Raw genomic sequence first — 20,314 nt, forward strand, 5'->3', positions numbered from 1 at the left:
TGTGAAGTGGCTTCTCCATTGTAAATGCTCATAAATAGAACACATCTGCCCTTAAAGATCTTTAAAGAAATTTTCCAAAAAGAAATCAGTTTCTAAAAATATTATTTAAACACCTTAAATACATTTTATCCACTTCTTAAATTATTAGTTAAAATTACAGGATGCACAGGATTTCTGCGTAATAGACAATCCTGGTTTGAGTGAAATCTTATGATGTCCCTTAAAGCACAATTCTATTTTCCAGAGCCCCTAGACTACAGATCTGTGCCCATTAGCTTCAGCTATTGTTATGCTTTGCGGACCAAGGATCTGTGATCATCAGGTGCGTCTTTCCGCTTTATATTACTTTAAAAAAAGTTGGTACATGCTCAACATTTTTAGACATCTATCAGCTTTTCAAAGCTTTTTTTTGTTTGTTAGGGGTTGAGATACACTTTATTCTTAATTTTCATCTCTGTAGTTTTGTCCAAGAACATCTGCCCTTATGAAGCAATATTTTCTCTCTTTTTGGATTTCAGTTTTTTAGAAAACACTCCGCTGTGCAAGTCGAAATATATTTGACTTAAAAGAACAGTATATGAACATAAAAAAACTCAAGAATAAAACAGTGAATATGAGCAGTGCTGCTTTAAAAATTGGAGATTAACTGTCCCATCATCCCCTATAGGTTCAGTCAGGGAGTTCAGCTATGACTGAACAGAGACCATCCCGAACTACACTTTTTGTTCACAGGAAAGCACCGAAAAATACCCATAACTGTCAACTAGGATTACAAGTAAGCAAGTTTTCCATATCCATCATGGGATTCTCTCTTATATCCCTTAACAGCAGATGAGTAGAGTCTCAAAAACCTCGCCACTTAGGATAGTGACCTAAAAACACAATTTGGAATAAGAACAGAATTTATGAACACAGACTAAATAGTGAGAATTGGTCTGTAAGAGTGCCATCTTACAGTCACAATCAATGCCCGGTGCGGTCATCTTCGGCCCACATTCATGGCATACTTTTACAAAAGAAATACCTTCGATAATGTATTTTACATGTCTACTAAATTTTTTTGTAGAAGAGATTGCATGGCAAAGGACTATCAAGGAGATTTGGTCTCAAAATCTGGGAAATTTGGACAGAGGGCAGAATAATTTTATCTGCGTAATATGAAGAACTTCAGTTTCTTACTAGTCTCTAAAATGAAGGGCAAGTGTTAGTAATATTCCCTTCTAATGGGGTGCTGAGTAGTATTGGCAGAGCGAAGCTGCCACGGATTTTGTGGTAGGACCTTTCTTGTGGTAGATGCTGACTAATGAGAACTTTGGTCTTGGAGCTTTGTCTCATTGAGAAAAGTGTGTGTTGTTTAATCTACTGGGAATATAGCTGATGTTTTTCTATTAAGGAAAGTGGGCACTCTGCTGTGTTCCGACACATTCCTAGATGGTTGTCGGGAATTAACTTGCATTTCACCAGTAACGCAACGTAGATTTCATACTTAATTGTATTCTTTACCCGCTGAATATCACCTGCCTACATAATATTAGTGTTGTTCAACTTTTTTTTCTGCCTTAGAGCAGTGATGTGAATTAGGGCCAGGAAGGACTCTTAAGGAGAGCTCATCAAAATATTCTAGAGTTGCCAGATCCAAAGTTCTTGGTCACATATACAGATTCATCAAAGAGGATTAATGCTCCATTAATATTGCATGGGTTGTTTCCTACACTCCTTGGAAAAAAGTTATGCACACCTCTCCATCTTATCGGACATGACTGTTGTAGAGTCCTAAGAAAGCAGAAAAATCTAACTGTTCTTGTGAAAGTAGCGAATGTCAGGCAAAAGTAGCTTTCCTTATAGTCCATCTTCCCTTTCTCTTTCTGCAGAGGAATTCAGGATGGTGAGATCAGGGTACTGTATATTGTTTGGGAACCGACATCATGAGTAAATTTGGTAAACTGTTGAGGCCCAAATGGATCAGAGGAAAGCGTGCGTTCTGGACAACTATGACCTGGAACCATTGAATCAAATCTTCATAAAACAATCTCTCAAAAATAACGGAAGTGTCAAACAGGTGGAATGGATTCAATGTTGAGCATTGCTGTTGCTTTAAAACCTCCTTATAAATAGCCACATAGTCTACCAGTTTAATAGTGATGTATCTGTTGTTCTTGGAGAATAGATATTGTATGCGTGAAGTGTCAAAATAAGAGGTGTGATGCTAAGGAGTCAGTGGCATAACCTCCTCTCTAAGAGGACTGTGCTCTTCTGCTGGCATGTCTTGACTAGTATGTCCTTGAGTATCTTCTCCTCTGCTAGATGTTGCTGTCTAGCCCATATTCTTGGGCTGATCATTTTCTGATTCATGTCCCCATGCGAGTTCTTGACTGTAGTGCTTTCTCTTTGCAGTTTCTACAACTGACCTTCTGAACAATACTAGCTAGGCCTCTTGTGCCTGTGCTTAGACGCATCACCTTCCAAGAATGTAGACAGTTCAGATCTAGCAATAGCAGACAAATGCAATACAGGAAAGTCAGCATGCCACTGCGCTGCTTGCTATGTGGTTGTCCCCTTATGTTGAGAAGGAGGTTAAAACACATTGAGTGGTGGTTAAGGCAGAAACTTCAGTTGTGGGGTTTTGGCTGCTCTGGATATGGTGTAAATACCAGAGTCATCTTTCATGACCTAAAACTAGTCATCAGGGTATGTACCCTCTAACAAGGACCTTAAAAGCACATTTCTGTGGGAGGTTGAGAGTTCATCATGTTCACTGGGATAAACTGTACCACCGGGAAGGATCTGTGTCCCAGGGAGTCACATTTGGTCACACCCAGGGTAAAAAAGTAGGACTCTTGTTCCCTTGGTCTGATACGGGTAGTGGACGGAAAAGCCAGTAGTTCAACTTCTTGTTTCTTTCTTACTACTATGCCCTTTCCATCCCCTCACTCTTCCGAGTGACATCTTTAAGCATTATTTCTGCTTCTTTAGAGAGAGTCTTGAAAGCAGAAAACACAAAGGGCATCCTCATAGTTCCAAAATTCAATTCCCCACAGGAAGATACTTGTCAAAAAGAACAGGCATTGTTCTGAGTAAAGAGGCTGAGCAGAGAGCACTCCATCAAATTGAGAACAATACACCCCACTTGACAAAAAGGGAATCTTATCACGGGAGATGCCAAACAGTAAGGAATCAAAAAATATTACATTAAGGTTACAGACAAATATAACTTTTAAAGGTGGTGTACTGCTTAGTTGATAAAGCATGCAGAAATCCTTCTGGAAATCTCAAGGGAGCATGGTTAATTTTCATTTTATTTAGAACATTAAAGGCTAATTTGGGCTTAGGTGTCCAGTTCTATAAAAAGGAGAGTGTATAGAAACTGCTGTTTTCAGTCAAGTGTTCTTAATGCTTCACCTGGCCAATTGGCTGGATTTTAAAAAGAAATACAATGTTGCCTCTTACAGACAGATTTAATTTATTTAAATTAAATTTTAAATACTGACAAAAACAAATGTACAATGTGCTCAGGGAATCTTGCATGTGTGCAGAGACATGCTCTTGTTAATGGAATTTGAGACAATCCCATGAGGGAGAAGACAAATCTTTTGCTTCACCAACAGGTTCACGTCCAAGTGCTCCAACTATCACACAACGAATTATTTAGGACATACGATGCACATGCTAGGTAAGCATACAAGTGCTCCTTCTCGAAAAAGAGCTGTTTCATCAGACACATAAGGTAGTAAAAGGGCTTCCTTATGCACCTCACTGGGGACCACTTGTATATATATCCAGGTCACCATGCGGCATGAAAACAACCATGTCTGGTCACGGTCTAGAACAAAGGCTAAAGAGCTGTGATGTCATGAGTCTAGTCAGCAACTTTCTTGTTTGGAAAAAGCCCTTTTGGCATCAATGTATAAAATGGTCTCCAAAAGCTTTGATGTGGCAGGTTCCCTCAACCTCTGCAACACAGTCATAGAGGTTGAGAACCTAAAAAACAGAAACCACTATTAAGGACAGAAACTAATCAAATCTACGGATTCAAGTCAGTCCTGGTGCAAGTCTTGAAGGTCAGGCACAAAATCCTCCTAGACCAAAGTGCCAACAAATAAGGTATTGCATTCGGAAAGAGTACAGAACACCAAAGCACGACCATCATAGAGGTCTCTATACATGGCTGGAGCTGCCAATAATAATTCTTTGCACCTAGTAGAACTCATATAAGAAGGAATCTAACTATATGATCAGATTCAACTGGGGCAGGTATTTCAGTGTGTCTGGACTCTATCCTGTTCACAGTTTCACCAGTTGATGACATATTTGATATCAAAGAACTGCAAACGGGGCCACCACAAAGCTAAACACCAAAACAACTGTTGTACGTGCAGACATCTATTTTTGGGACTTTATAACCTAAAATTACTTCAGGACTTCCCCTTCGTCACTAGAATTTTCAGAATCAGCTGTAGTTTTTTTCCTTACACCAGCTTCTGTGAAAAAGTACAAACTGTGGCAGGATAAATAAACAAGGTACCTGAGCAGATCACACATCCTAATAGTAAACTTTTCGGATTTTGTTATTGTGTTAGTTATAGGAAAAAATAGTTCCTAACCTTCTTGATCCGCGAGATAAGGCAGGAGGAAGATGGAGGAAAATTACTTGTGAAATTTTAGCAACTTCTGAAAGGGCTGCAACTTCAACAGACTTGCTAGGCATGTGCTACAGCTCCTTAAAAGGTTTCTCTTGAAGCAAGGTTTTAAAGACATCCTAAAAAACTGAATTATTGTTACTGACCAAATCAAAATCGATGATAAGCAAGACTTGTCTGCCCCCATATTCTTCAGGAGATGTGTCTGACACCTCTGCCTTCGGTGTCAAAACCTTTAGCCCGTCGTAGATCTAAGCAACACTCATGTTGCTCTTTGTGTGTCCCTTCCGGCTGACAAGTTCCACAAAACGAAAGCCCAACATGAAATGCTCAAGACAGCTAGTCCATAAGAAACCGAAAGCACTACAAAGTGCTAGGGAAGGGAAATGCTACTTATCACAGTATGCACATGTTCTTGGCATGTAGAGCTTTAGAGCCACATGCTATCCATACCTCACCATGTAGTGTTGGGTCGGAATGTTTGCACTTTGTTTTTGTTTGTAGATGTCTTTCCAGTCACAAGGCAGGTGACTCCTCCTTTCGGTGATAGTGCGCATGGGCATCGGATCCATCGGTAGATTGTTTTGCCGCAGAGGGTGATGATGGAGTTAGTAAGAGTAGTAAAGAGAGATATCCATGTAGATTGTATCTAAGTAAGAAATTACTGCAACAGGTACAGGTGGCTGGGCACATGTGGCTCTACAGCTGCCAAGAACAGATGCATACTGTGGTAAGTAGCATTTTCCATTTGAGGGATGTGAGCGGTTGATCACATGCTATGCATGGACAAAATAGCAGTAACTCCTAAAGCAGTGGCTAACCTGTAGCGGTTTGAAATAGTGTACGTAAAACTGCTTGGCCCACAACTAGCTTGTTGTCTAGCTAACACATCTACACAATGGTGTTTTGTGAATGTGTGTGGTGTAGACCATGTTGCAGATTTGCTGATGTCATCTGTGGGTATGTTTCCTAAAAATGCCGTAAAGGCCCCTAGTTTGCGAGTGGAGTGCGCCCTAGGGGGAATTGTCAGTGTGCGTTTTGCTTTAATATAACATGTTTGAATGCACTTGACTATCCGCCGTGCAATACCTGATTTTGATATAGGATTGCCTTTATGCGGTGGAACAAAAGCGAAGTGGGCATGATTACAAGCGCTGCTGTGCCCATGTTGATTTGAACTTGTTTTCATTGTTATTTTTCAACATATTCCCTCGCGGTCCTTTCAATGTAGTACAGTAATGCTCTTTTCACATCTAGGGTGTGAAGAGCGCATTCGGCCAGGGAATCTGGTTGAGGGAAGAACACAGGCAACTCAACAGATTGGTTGATATGGAAGGCAGAAATGACTTTAGGTATGAATTTGGGGTTAGTCTTAAGAACCACTTTGTTTTGGTGTATCTGTAAAAATGGTTCTTCTATGGTTAGTGCCTGAAGCTCACCCACTCTCCTCAGAGATGTGATGGCTATAAGGAAAGTTAACTTCCAAGTGAGATATTGTAGTTCACATCTGTGCAATGGCTCGAAAGGTGGACCAATGAGTCTGGTAAGGACAATGTTGAGGTTCCACACTGGAACAGGTGGCAGTGTTGGGGGAATTATTCTTTTAAGTCCTTCCATAAATGGTTTAATAGCAGGCACTTCAGCTCTCTATCCCAATCTCTCACCCCTTCAACCCCTAGACCCAAATCCCCCCATCTTGTCCCCGGCCCCTTTGTCTTCTCTCTTGGACTTACCCCAACTCTCAGTTCCTTCATCTCCCATTGTCTCTCCTACCCCCCTATCTCTTCCCCCTGACTCACCCACCTCCTCTTACACCCAATATTGTTACCCTTTCCCAACAGCATTTGACTTCCCCTACCTCCATCACTTTTACAAATAATGATTTTCTTCCCCTCCTTCCACCTTTATCCCCTCTCACCATTTCACACTCCTCTTCCCCCATTCAAGCAGATTATTCTTAAACTCTACCGACCACCCTTGCCCTCAACATTGTAACTTGTTATGACACCCTTGTCTCCCTGTCCCCTAATATCTCCAAGGCCTCCAATGTACTTGTCCCCCTTTCATCTCCCTCAACATTTGACTCTCCCACCCCCCTCTTGATTCCCCTAAACTGCCTAATTCCCCTGATACCCGCACGCCTACTCAGGCTCCCTCTCTAACCCTGAATTCCCAATGCTCGGCTAAACGCTCCCCTCCTTTTGATCACCTCTTCAACAATCCCCCCTCATCCCCTACCCTACTCAATGCCTCAGCGACTCCTCCAGCCTCACCTACTTACCCCCTTATATCCCCCATTCTAATAATGCTCTCTCTTCTATCCTCCTTCCTCCCACTGACTCCCACTCCCACACCACCTCACCCTCTGATGCACTTCATCCTCTCCCCCCTCGCTTAACTGTCTCCCACACCTCCCCAGCAACTCCCCCTTATCCTCCCCCGATTCCCCTCTTTCGCACTCCCTTGTTCCCTCTAACAACCCACAATACACCAGGTATGCCAACCTTTACTAGCTCTCCATCTTATTCACTTATCTGTCCTCCTAAATTGAGTGCCACTCCTATGTCAACCTCCTGTATACCCCCTACCCCCAAAAATGATCCTCCCCCTCTTTATAATTCCCCCCTCCTCCAGGCTTTCCCCCCTTCCGCCCCCGGCTACCCCCCCTTTGATAACTCTAACCCTACCAATCCCCTTAAAAAAACTGATGCACTTTACTCTTCAATTCCTACTCAATCACCCCTTATAGTTGAGCTTCTCCTTTCGTCCCTCGTTTTAGAACCCTCCTCACTCAGAAGCGATCTCACTCCTTTTAAAAGCCCATCCCTCAGATCTTGACCACACATCAACCGCCTCACAATGCACCTTACCGTCGCACATCGACACTCCTCTCAATCCACCCACAAACAGACCACCTATTGTTATTACCAACACAGACACTCCTCTCCCCTGTAACTACACTACCCGATCCAAACACACTGAACCCTCCTTAAGCGTCCCACCCTGCAATACCAACATGACCTCCCCTCCTCAACGTGATACTTGCCCTATAACCTCAGGAGCTAACTTTTCTAGGAACTCCCCTGTCTCTCCCTCTTCAGCATCGCCCACTATCCCCCCTATCTGTCAATCTACTATCCCAGTTCTCTTAAAAAACGAACAGACTCCCCCCTCACCCGACATCACCTAGACCTCTCCAACTACTTAGACCTATCCCCCCCTGCCCCCCACCCCATTACCTGTCCCCTCTCCCCTCTGCTGCATGTTGATAAACTGCAGATCAACCTCCTGCCACGCAACAGATTGCGGAAACCATTCTCAGTGAAAACAGACATCACATTCCTAACTGAACCTTGGCTCAACGCCCACTCCACTCCTATCCTCGACTTGCTCATCCCACCAGGCTACTCTATCATTTAGAAAGATAGAATAGATCAAATAGGAGAAGGCCTTGCCCTTATTTTTAAAGATGAACTCGACATCTCACTTGTCCAGCTCCAAGACCCCTCGTCCTCTGAATACCTTAGCGCCGACCTCTCTTTTCCTGGCTTTCCCACCACTCGGCTGCACACCATTTACCCCCCCCCCCCGAAATTGTCTCTCCTTTACCGAAGAGATGACTGATCTTATTATTCAAGCATCGCTCTCCCACTCCAAGAATCTCTTCCTTTGTGATTACAACATCCACTGGAACAAAAATGGTGACCCTGCGGTCATCCTATTTACAGAAACCTTAGACATCACTGACCTGACCCAACTCTGCCATGCCCCTACTCACACCAAAGGTTCCACCCTCGATGCTATTTTGACGAGCAAGGATCTGGCCTCTCTCTCTAATATACTTCCTGTAGACTGGTCTGATCACCACCATCATCACCTAGAATAGCCCCATTACTCGCCCCGCCCCTATTAGCACTTTACCTATGAAACCCACTCGCAACCTTCACCTTATTCCACCTGGTGAATTGGAATCCACAATTAAAACTCGCTTTCTTCTTCCCCCTCCCTCTCACAGCACCAACGACCTTACTGACCATTACAATAATTCTATTCTTGATGCCCTCGACCTAATTGCCCCAATTAAACTCAAAACACAAAAAAAAATCCCTCTCAAGTCCTGGTTCAATGCCGAACTCAATAATGAAAGACGGGCCCTCAGACAATCAGAACGTGCTTGGAGGAGTAATCCCTCCTCTGATAACCTGGCGCTCCTGAGAATCACCAGAGTCCATTACAAAAAACGTATCTTCAACGAAAAGGCCTCCTTTCTCCGGTCACAACTTGACCAAGCCAGAAACCGCCCCAGAGAACTGTTTAACATCGTTAAAAAAACAAACTTCCTCTGGCCCTCCTAACTTAGCAGCCTCTGTGGAAAGATGTGAAGAAATTGCCAGTTACTTTTCGAATAAACCATTGAATAAATGGGGTTAACCCAATTAGTCACAGGACCTGGGTAACAGTTTGTATGTAGAAAATGGTCCTGGATAATACTCACAACACAATTGATGTAAAACTTGTAATTAATATAAGCAAGTTCACATTAGACAAAATCAATTTGTACCTAAGGAGATGTATAACTTTACAACCAGCAAGATTAATTGCAATAAACCCAACACATATACTTCAAAAACATAAATGCTTTATGTTACAATTTTATTAAAACGATCCAGAACAACTCTAATTTAAAGTAGTCAAGTGGTAGGATTGAAAAAAGGGGGTGCTCAAGTGAATTGAAAGGAAAGCACAGAATTAAGATAAGTCAGTACAAATAAAAAGGCAGACAATTTTTTCTGTTTAAAGCACAAAAGGCCTACCCACACATTAATATATACATCAATTAAAAAAGTACAGGGATGGTGGGAGTGGAAAAAAGAGGGTGTAGGCCTTGGGTAGGAGGGGGGTAGTCGTCGACGTTTCGACCCTAAGGCAAAACGGGCGATTTCACGGCCTCTGCTGCGGGTCTTCTTCAGGACGGGGGTGGGGGATGGGCAAGGACTGGATCAGGTAACCTACAATTAATTATTACAATTAGTATCACTATTCATTTACAAGTGTGACAGTAAATTAGCATGGGTGGTGTTGGGTAATATTACCAGGAATGGTTAATAACCAGGAATGGTTAATAACAGACGTCAAGCCAGCCGGCTAGTGACGGATCACCTGGGGAAAGGGGACAAAAAACAGACTCAGTGCCCATCTCCATAAAGCACTGAAATCTACTGTCCAAACTATTCAAGGTTGTTGATTCATACAGAAAGGTCGACTCACCAATGGTCGATGTGTCATGAAATCCAATTAATGGAAAAGATATCGCCTCCAGACGTCTGAGAAGCGTGTCTAGGTACAAGGGAGGGACGATAATTCAGTGTAAATTCAGAGTCCCAGTATTAAGTGGACTAAATCAATTTTACATATAGCGTGAAAAATCACTCACCCGCGCCTGGGAATCAAGGCATCTGACGAGAGGATCAACCCACTACAAGTCAGTGCATCGGCAAGTATAATAAGACACGGAAAGGAGGAGCCTCAAAATATTTTGGTTAACGTGAGTGGTAAAAGGCAACCCTGTTTGTAAAGAAAAATTGAGCCTGGTCAGTGTATGACTGCGAGAGGAATTAGTATACCAACAAGATACACTCAATGATTGAAAAGTACCTCGAAAGTAGTATTGAGTGAGGAGGATAGTCTTCGAGTCCCAGTCTAAGTAAGTCGGGCACTTCTCTATAAGGGGACAAAAAACGGGGGAACCGTCGTCAGGCAAACAATTTTTTAATTACACTCGGAATAGTGCGCCTAATCAGAATTGTATTGATATCTAGCGTGTTTCCTGAGGCGAAAAGCCGGGAAATTTGTATGTGTTTATTGACTGTGCTACTGATGTATTTTTAATTCCGATTTTAACTTTGCTCAATTTGCACATTTGCACGTTGCTTCCGCTACCCACCTCAGACCGCACAGCCGATTTCTCGCTGTCGCGGATCCAGCCGGGGGTCAGCCGCCATCTTAGGGAGGTGCAGGGATCGCGGTCTAGGCTCAGACCCTCCCGCCCTCCCGGGGTATTTAAACTGCTCATTCAGCACGGCTCGGTTGATTGATATCTAGCGTGTTTCCTGAGGCGAAAAGCCGGGAAATTTGTATGTGTTTATTGACTGTGCTACTGATGTATTTTTAATTCCGATTTTAACTTTGCTCAATTTGCACATTTGCACGTTGCTTCCGCTACCCACCTCAGACCGCACAGCCGATTTCTCGCTGTCGCGGATCCAGCCGGGGGTCAGCCGCCATCTTAGGGAGGTGCAGGGATCGCGGTCTAGGCTCTCAGACCCTCCCACCCTCCTCCTGTATATATGTGTGTCATTTCCCGTCCGCGCAGCGGGCGGGCGCAGCGGGCGCGCCAAAGGCGTGCCCATCTGCGCCCGTCCGCGCCCAACCGGGCCCCGGGGCCAAAACCCCTGGCTCTTTTTCCAAGGTGTCTCATTCGTATTCTAGCAGACAATTACTCGACTTAAGACCTCCTAGTACGCATGAAATGTATTCACTTGATATGCTAGACTGTTTCCCTCAGCACTGCCCCGAATGCCCATTTCTGCTAAATATTCCTTTATTATGCAATAGTCAACGTCAATTAGTGACCACTCCTCCTGGATTTTCATTTATTAGTCATAATTGTCGTTCTTTGCCAAAACATAAGCGTAACATTTTCGATCTGCTTCAAGATGAAGCGCCTGACGTATTATTCATCACTGAATCTTGGCTTCATGAGAGCTCCGGCCCTGACATCGCCGAAGCGCTGCCTACTGACTACGCCATTGTTCGAAATGACCGTCCTAAAAGGACGGGGGGGCGGTGTGGCGATTATTTTTAATAAAAAATATCAGTGTCACTCGGACCCTATCACCTTAAACGGATGTGATGCTTTGTCTTTTAAGCTTACTTTAAATCCCAAGTTTACTCTTACAGGGCTTTTACTATATTGCCCTCCGGGCACGGTAAATTCTTGGTATACCCAGTTCTTGGACTATTTATCATCTGTGCTTATTTCTTCCAGTAACTTTCTGGTCATCGGTGACTTAAATTTACATTTGGACAATTCTAATGATCACTCCGCTGACAATTGCATTACTGACCTTGCTGCTATGAATTTAATTTTACTCAACAAGGGCCCTACCCATAAGGGTGGACATCTCTTGGACCCCGTTTTCTCAAATTCTTCACAGATAACATGTTTTCCTCCTCTGCCCGTCTCCTGGTCTGACCATTACCTCGTGAAATTTACTATAACATATAACAAAACTCAGACGACACCTATTTCTGTGATGAACCTTAAAAAGAGAATTTGGAAAAATCTGGACATAGCTGCCTTCAATAAAACACTGTATGATCTTATGCCCAAATACCCACTCAGTCTAGACAACATAAATGCTTCTGCCGACTCGGTAAATTCTTGGCTCTCCGAGGCTATAAATATTTGCCTCCCTCTCTCAAATAAGAAAAATATTGTCCACAATTCCCCTGCTCCATGGTACAATGAAACCCTCCGTGTTCATAAATCTCAATGTAAAAAACTTGAGAGAACTTGGAGAAAAGATTATTCTATCACTGCTGGGCTTGCGTATAAAGCTGAACTAAAACTTTACCATAAGGCCTGTGCTCTCACCAGAGCCACCTATGTCAACAACCTGATTACAGGAGCCATAAATAAGTCCAACGTCCTATTCAAGGTGGTAAAAGACCTTGCGGGTTCTCAGACAGTTGCTACACCCCCTCCTCTTTCCAACACGAAATGTGATGAACTGGCACAGTACTTTACATCCAAAATTGATAAAATGTATAAAGACATTGCAGCCCAGGAGAAATCCGTCATTAGCGTACTTCCATCCTTTGTTACTCCTTGTCCTCAGGCTTCAATAACGTCTTGGCCTAATCTTGTACCCGCTATCCTCCTGGAAATTCTAAACAACATTAAGTCGGGCTCACCTACGGACCCCTTACCCATTTCGGTTTTACGTCAATTTGAGCTTCCTCAATTAGAGGCAATTTGTACCTTGTTAAATGCTTCTCTTGATTCAGCCACGGTCCCTCAGAGCTGGAAGCATGCAATGGTGACCCCACTTCTTAAGAAACCCAATGCGGACCCTAATGTTGCTGCCAACTTCCGTCCAATCTCGTTGCTACCGGCCTTTTCTAAAATTTTAGAACGGCATATTCACCTACATCTATCTCGTTTTGTTGTCACCAATAATCTCCTTCATCCTTCCCAGTCTGGCTTTCGTCAAGGCTTCTCCACTGAATCCACTCTTTTAGGAGTAACTGAGAATATTCGCCAACTACTCGATCGAGGCGAAACTGCTGCACTGATATTGCTCGATCTCAGTGCAGCCTTCGATACTGTCTCGCACAGTATCCTTCTCAGTAGCCTTGCCTCCTTTGGTATCTGTGACAAAGCCTTACACTGGCTTTCGTCCTTTCTTTTCGATCGGACTTTTCAAATTTTTTCCAACACCTCCACTTCCAACACTTATTCTTCTCTTCATGGTGTTCCCCAGGGTTCTATTCTAAGTCCTCTTCTTTTTAATTTATATGTTGTTCCTTTAGCACATGTTGCTTATCACTCTGGTCTTGAACTTTTCACTTACGCTGACGATTCACAAATTGTGTTTTCCCTATCTCAAGCTGACCCTTCATCACCTTCCTCTTTGCAATCTGGTCTTAGCGACATCTCCCGCTGGATGAGCTGTCACTTTCTTAAGCTCAACAGCGATAAGACAGAGGTGCTTGTCTTTGGTAACAAGCCTGACCTATGGAGTTTGAGACACTGGCCATCAACTATGGGAGATCTACCCATTCCATCGGAACTAGCGAGAAATCTCGGGGTCATTATCGATAGGGAGCTATCGATGAAGGATCAGGCAAATAAGGTTGCAGCCACCTGTTTTACTATTCTTAGGTGGCTGCGTAAAATCTTTTGGATCCTGCCTTCTGACACCCAGAGATCCGTTGTAACGGCTCTGGTGACCTCCAGATTGGACTACAGTAATGTGCTCTATCTGGGGGCGACCAGGGAGGTTATGCGCCGTCTCCAATTAGTCCAGAATGCCGCTGCTCGGCTATTGTGTGGATGTCGGAAATATGACCCAATTTCCGAACGCATAAAACAACTCCATTGGCTCAACCTTGATAAACGAGTGAAGTTCAAGACACTATGCTTTATGCATAAGATAAAGATTGAAGCTGCCCCCATCTATCTCCAGTCTCTCGTCAAACCCTATGTTCCTGCACGCCCTCTTCGCTCCTCCTCCCAACATTTTTTCTGTGTGCCTAAGTTTAGGCTCACTAGAATGGGCGGTCGTTCCTTTTCTGTACTAGGACCCAGACTCTGGAATTCTCTTCCTTTAGACCTTCGAGTGGAGCACTGCCATCTTCGCTTCCGCAAAGCCGTTAAGACCTGGCTTTTTGCCCAATAATTCCCTTTGGAAAGCTGTTAACCTTAAGACCTGGTCTGTTGCGCTTTAGTTCCCTCTGGATTATTATGCTATAATGTCAATTAGCGCCGGGAAACCCTTACGGGTAGCTGTTCGCGCTCTACAAGACTAATAATAAATAAATAAAATAAATAGACACTCGTTACCTTAGTCGAAGTGGAGTTTTGGCAATTCAATCGCACATCCGCGTTCAGCTCGTAGAGCTGCGTCTCAAACGGGTTTTTTAAAGCCGGAGGGTGTGGTCAAAATTACACGCCGCATCACCAAAAACCTGCGGTCACATGATTACTCATACAATGGAAGAAGAGAGTGGACTGCCATAGAAGACGCCTAATCGTGTGCAGACCAATTTAATTAGTTACTGGCCAGTTCGAAAAATAGTCTCATTAGATCACAAAAGCTAGAAAAATGTGCGAATGTGAGGTTGGTTGCAATCAAACATTTGCATACATTGTTTTGCAAATAGTAGCTTTCAATTTTTGATTTATACATATTGGCAGGGCTAGCAAGTCCCCAATTAAAGAAATATAACGACTTTAGACGAGTTACATAAATATTGAAAATAAAACAATACATACAATGCAAGACAATACTAGGTGTATACCTATCCATATTTATGACCAGAGCCCTGGGTCATAAATAATAAGTACATAGATACAATACCATAGTGATACAAAACATCTAAATCAGACAAATGAATGAGAGTATGTCATAGCCCTTCGCCAAAAATAGGCAATGTTCACAAGAAGTGTTTTAACCTATATGATTGACAGATAGTCTCAGTAGGAGGTTGAAAGCCATTAGAGATAGAATAGTTTTCACAGAATTGAAGTTATCTCCATGGTATACAACCAGTCTAAACGGAAGCCATCAGCCATTGGGGATTGACGCCATTTGTCTAGTATATTCTTCATGCTCATTCAGTCCCCTATTCACCGTATCGAAAAAATGCATCCATCTACATTCTCTGGTGCTAAGGGCATTTGCAAAGTTACCTCCCCGTGGGTTTGGTATTACCTTTTCAATTATCCACCACTTGAAGCTTTCAGGGTGATGGTCGAATTTGGTAAAATGTTCTACCAGGGGAGCTCCCTGTACCTTACATCGTACCCTACTACAATGCTGCAGGATGCGATTCTTGGCCTTCTGTGTTGTTTGGCCTATATACATGAAACCACAGGGACAGAGGATGGCGTAAACTACCCCCATGGTATTACAGTTGGTATGATGTTTTAAGGTGTGCGTGTAGTTGTTATATGTACACTCTTTTGTTTCAACGGCCATGGAGCAAGCCTTACAGGCTCCACATTTATAATGTCCCGCCACAGGCGGTAGATTCCATAGCACTGCCTGTGTAAGCACACTTTGCTTCTTTAACATGGAGTGTACCACATAATCTCTGACACTCCTCCCCTTACGGAAAGCGTGCATGGGAGGGTCTGGCAGACCAGTATCTTCTGCCACCAGATGCCAGTGATTGTTAATAATCCTCTTGATGTCCGTACTCCTAGTGTTAAAGGTCGTCACACATATCAACCTCTTATCATTGGTATCATTCCTTATTCTGGGTTCTAGGAGCACCTCCCTATGGCAGAACCATGCTCTTTTATGTGCCTTCCTAACCAGACTTCTAGGGTAACCCCTCTCCATCAATCTTGTCATCAAAATAGATGATTCAGAAAAATAATCCACCTTGTGGCTGCAGTTCCTCCGCAACCTCAGGAACTGTCCATAAGGCAGATTGTCCCTGAGGTTGCGCGGATGATGGCTTGAATATCTAAGGAGAGTATTCTTCTCCGTCGATTTTCGAAACAGGGTGGTGTGTAAGTTCCCTTCATCCTCCTTTATCGTGATATCCAAGAAAGGTATCTCCCGATTACTGTATTCCATGGTGAATTGGATGTTTTTATCCTTTCCATTCAACCAGGTGTGGAAGGCCAACAGTTCTTCTTTAGGGCCCTTCCACACCCGGAACACGTCGTCTATATAACGACGCCACAACGTGATGTGCTCTCTATATGGGTTATTCTCACTCAAGATAAAATGATGTTCATACTGATCCATGTAAATAATTGCCAGATTAGGGGCAAAGCTGGCCCCCATTGCTACTCCCTTTGTCTGTACAAAATATTCACCATCAAAGATAAAGAAATTCTGCTTCATGGCAATCTCTAGAAGGTCAATTATAAAACTCGTGGGAACTCTGTGTGGTCTTATTCTATCGTCAAGTACCTGTTTTATAACCTCAAGGGCAGCCTGCTGTGGGATGTTAGTATATAACGAGGTTATATCCATTGTTACCATCAGTTCCTGCGTACTGTCGAATGATTTCTCATCCACCAATTTTATTATTTGCATAGTATCTCTAAGGTAACAAGCGGTGTTCTCTGCTATAGGTTTAATGAATATGTCAATAAACTTACAGAGTGGTTCGAGGATCGAACCACACCCCGAGATGATCGGTCTGCCTGGTGGATCATTCAGCCTATTATGGACTTTTGGTAAAGTATAGATGGTCGGCAGACGAGGATAGGTGTTATTGAGATACTCATATTCATATTTTGTTATAAAACCCTCTTTTAGTGCATTGTCCGTCACTGCTCGGATAGTGAGTGCAATATCATTTGTGGGGTCAGATGTTAATTTCTTGTAGTTACCAACAACAGATAATTGGTTGGTAATTTCTGTTTTGTATGCATCCCTATCCTGGATAACGATGGCCCCGCCTTTGTCGGCCGGCTTGATCACTATATCTTGATTTTTGTTCAGATTTTCCAAGGCCGTCCGTTCTTGTTTGGAGATGTTATACTTTACATATTTCCTTTCTGTAAGTAATTTGTTGACATCCCCCATCACCATTTGTTCATAAGCCAACAGTCTGTGTGACATCATTTGGGACGGTGGTGTAAAAGTAGATGGTGGTCTTAATCCAGTACTACTGAATACAGGTTGATATGGTGTTTTATTAAAGTAGTACTTCAAACGTACTTTCCGAAAGAACTGGTGAAGCTCCAATTTCAGGTTGAAGCTGTTGGGCAGATTAGTTGGAACAAATGATAAACCCTTCTCTAGGATCTTCTGTTCATCACTAGTTAGAGTGTAATTAGAAAGGTTTATCAGAGGGCTAGATTCATGGGTCACATTTGAGGATGCTATCACCTGTAGTGACGGTTGCGTGTTTGAATCTCGCCGTGGGATTCCTGCCTGAATTGGACTAGTTTCCCTGGTCTGTCCCTCCCCTGATTCCAGTTGGACTGCCCTCTGCCCTGATTCCAATTGGTTTGGCCCCGTCCCCTGGGTCGTCCCCAGGGGCGACCCCTGCCGCGCTGTCCCAACCATGGGTCTTGCTCTAAAAAATTAGGTTGGAAATCCTGTTGGGCAGCCTCGCTAGTGGTTGGTTGTTCAGATTCAGAGCCACTACTTACAGAAGAGTTGGAGAAGGTGTTATACCTCCTGTATCCTCCTCTGCCCCTAGTTGTATATCTACCTTGTGACTCCTGATTGTAATATCCTTCTGATAAATAGGGATATACCACTTTTTTATCGAAGAATTTGATATCCTTAGACAGCTTATCCAATTTGGTAGACTGTGTAAAACCATCAAAATCCTTCAGTGTCTTTTCCAATCGCTCAAGGGCTTCCTTCGCATTAATTAGAGCTGAATCTCCAATAATCTCCTTCCTTAAGTCTCCTATTTCTTTTATCAAACGTTCCACTTCTTCCAGAGCAGTCTCCACCCCAAGCACCATCCAATGCCTTGAACAGTTGTTTGAGATTAAGCTGAATTTTCCTTTAAACTTGGGGTTATCTACAAAGATCGCAGGTTCATTACGGACCTGCAGACCTACTGGGATAACATTCGCTTGCAAATATTGGGTGAGTGCATGCCCATGCAAACGTGTCCTAATTAGTTTTTTCTCCAGTCTCTCTAATTTATTGACTTTTTCATTTAGAGTTGTATCAATTGGGGTCGTAATTCGGCCAAGTCTGGTTAGGAAGGCACGTAAAAGAGCATGGTTCTGCCATAGGGAGGTGCTCCTAGAACCCAGAATAAGGAATGATACCAATGATAAGAGGTTGATATGTGTGACGACCTTTAACACTAGGAGTACGGACATCAAGAGGATTATTAACAATCACTGGCATCTGGTGACAGAAGATACTGGTCTGCCAGACCCTCCCATGCACGCTTTCCGTAAGGGGAGGAGTGTCAGAGATTATGTGGTACACTCCATGTTAAAGAAGCAAAGTGTGCTTACACAGGCAGTGCTATGGAATCTACCGCCTGTGGCGGGACATTATAAATGTGGAGCCTGTAAGGCTTGCTCCATGGCCGTTGAAACAAAAGAGTGTACATATAACAACTACACGCACACCTTAAAACATCATACCAACTGTAATACCATGGGGGTAGTTTACGCCATCCTCTGTCCTTGTGGTTTCATGTATATAGGCCAAACAACACAGAAGGCCAAGAATCGCATCCTGCAGCATTGTAGTAGGGTACGATGTAAGGTACAGGGAGCTCCCCTGGTAGAACATTTTACCAAATTCGACCATCACCCTGAAAGCTTCAAGTGGTGGATAATTGAAAAGGTAATACCAAACCCACGGGGAGGTAACTTTGCAAATGCCCTTAGCACCAGAGAATGTAGATGGATGCATTTTTTCGATACGGTGAATAGGGGACTGAATGAGCATGAAGAATATACTAGACAAATGGCGTCAATCCCCAATGGCTTATGGCTTCCGTTTAGACTGGTTGTATACCATGGAGATAACTTCAATTCTGTGAAAACTATTCTATCTGTAATGGCTTTCAACCTCCTACTGAGACTATCTGTCAATCATATAGGTTAAAACACTTCTTGTGAACATTGCCTATTTTTGGCGAAGGGCTATGACATACTCTCATTCATTTGTCTGATTTAGATGTTTTGTATCACTATGGTATTGTATCTATGTACTTATTATTTATGACCCAGGACTCTGGTCATAAATATGGATAGGTATACACCTAGTATTGTCTTTCATTGTATGTATTGTTTTATTTTCAATATTTATGTAACTCGTCTAAAGTCGTTATATTTCTTTAATTGGGGACTTGCTAGCCCTGCCAATATGTATAAATCAAAAATTGAAAGCTACTATTTGCAAAACAATGTATGCAAATGTTTGATTGCAACCAACCTCACATTCGCACATTTTTCTAGCTTTTGTGATCTAATGAGACTATTTTTCGAACTGGCCAGTAACTAATTAAATTGGTCTGCACACGATTAGGCGTCTTCTATGGCAGTCCACTCTCTTCTTCCATTGTATGAGTAATCATGTGACCGCAGGTTTTTGGTGATGCGGCGTGTAATTTTGACCACACCCTCCGGCTTTAAAAAACCCGTTTGAGACGCAGCTCTACGAGCTGAACGCGGATGTGCGATTGAATTGCCAAAACTCCACTTCGACTAAGGTAACGAGTGTCTACAATTCTGATTAGGCGCACTATTCCGAGTGTAATAAAAAAATTGTTTGCCTGACGACGGTTCCCCCGTTTTTTGTCCTCTTATAGAGAAGTGCCCGACTTACTTAGACTGGGACTTGAAGACTATCCTCCTCACTCAATACTACTTTCGAGATACTTTTCAATCATTGAGTGTATCTTGTTGGTATACTGATTCCTCTCGCAGTCATACACTGACCAGGCTCAATTTTTCTTTACAAACAGGGTTGCCTTTTACCACTCACGTTAACCAAAATATTTTGAGGCTCCTCCTTTCCGTGTCTTATTATACTTGCCGATGCACTGACTTGTAGTGGGTTGATCCTCTCGCCAGATGCCTTGATTCCCAGGCGCGGGTGAGTGATTTTTCACGCTATATGTAAAATTGATTTAGTCCACTTAATACTGGGACTCTGAATTTACACTGAATTATCGTCCCTCCCTTGTACCTAGACACGCTTCTCAGACGTCTGGAGGCGATATCTTTTCCATTAATTGGATTTCATGACACATCGACCATTGGTGAGTCGACCTTTCTGTATGAATCAACAACCTTGAATAGTTTGGACAGTAGATTTCAGTGCTTTATGTTGATGGGCACTGAGTCTGTTTTTTGTCCCCTTTCCCCAGGTGATCCGTCACTAGCCGGCTGGCTTGACGTCTGTTATTAACCATTCCTGGTTATTAACCATTCCTGG

The 20,314-nt window shown here is 43.0% G+C and overlaps 1 protein-coding gene across 4 annotated transcripts in view; it reads right to left on the reverse strand.

The window, feature by feature from the left end:
* The window catches only part of TOMM70 (translocase of outer mitochondrial membrane 70), a 500,420-nt gene that overhangs the window by 12,318 nt on the left and 467,788 nt on the right, over positions 1–20,314 (reverse strand). The window lies entirely within an intron of this gene.

Source organism: Lissotriton helveticus, chromosome 8, assembly GCF_964261635.1.
Source record: "Lissotriton helveticus chromosome 8, aLisHel1.1, whole genome shotgun sequence".
NCBI lineage: Eukaryota > Metazoa > Chordata > Amphibia > Caudata > Salamandridae > Lissotriton > Lissotriton helveticus.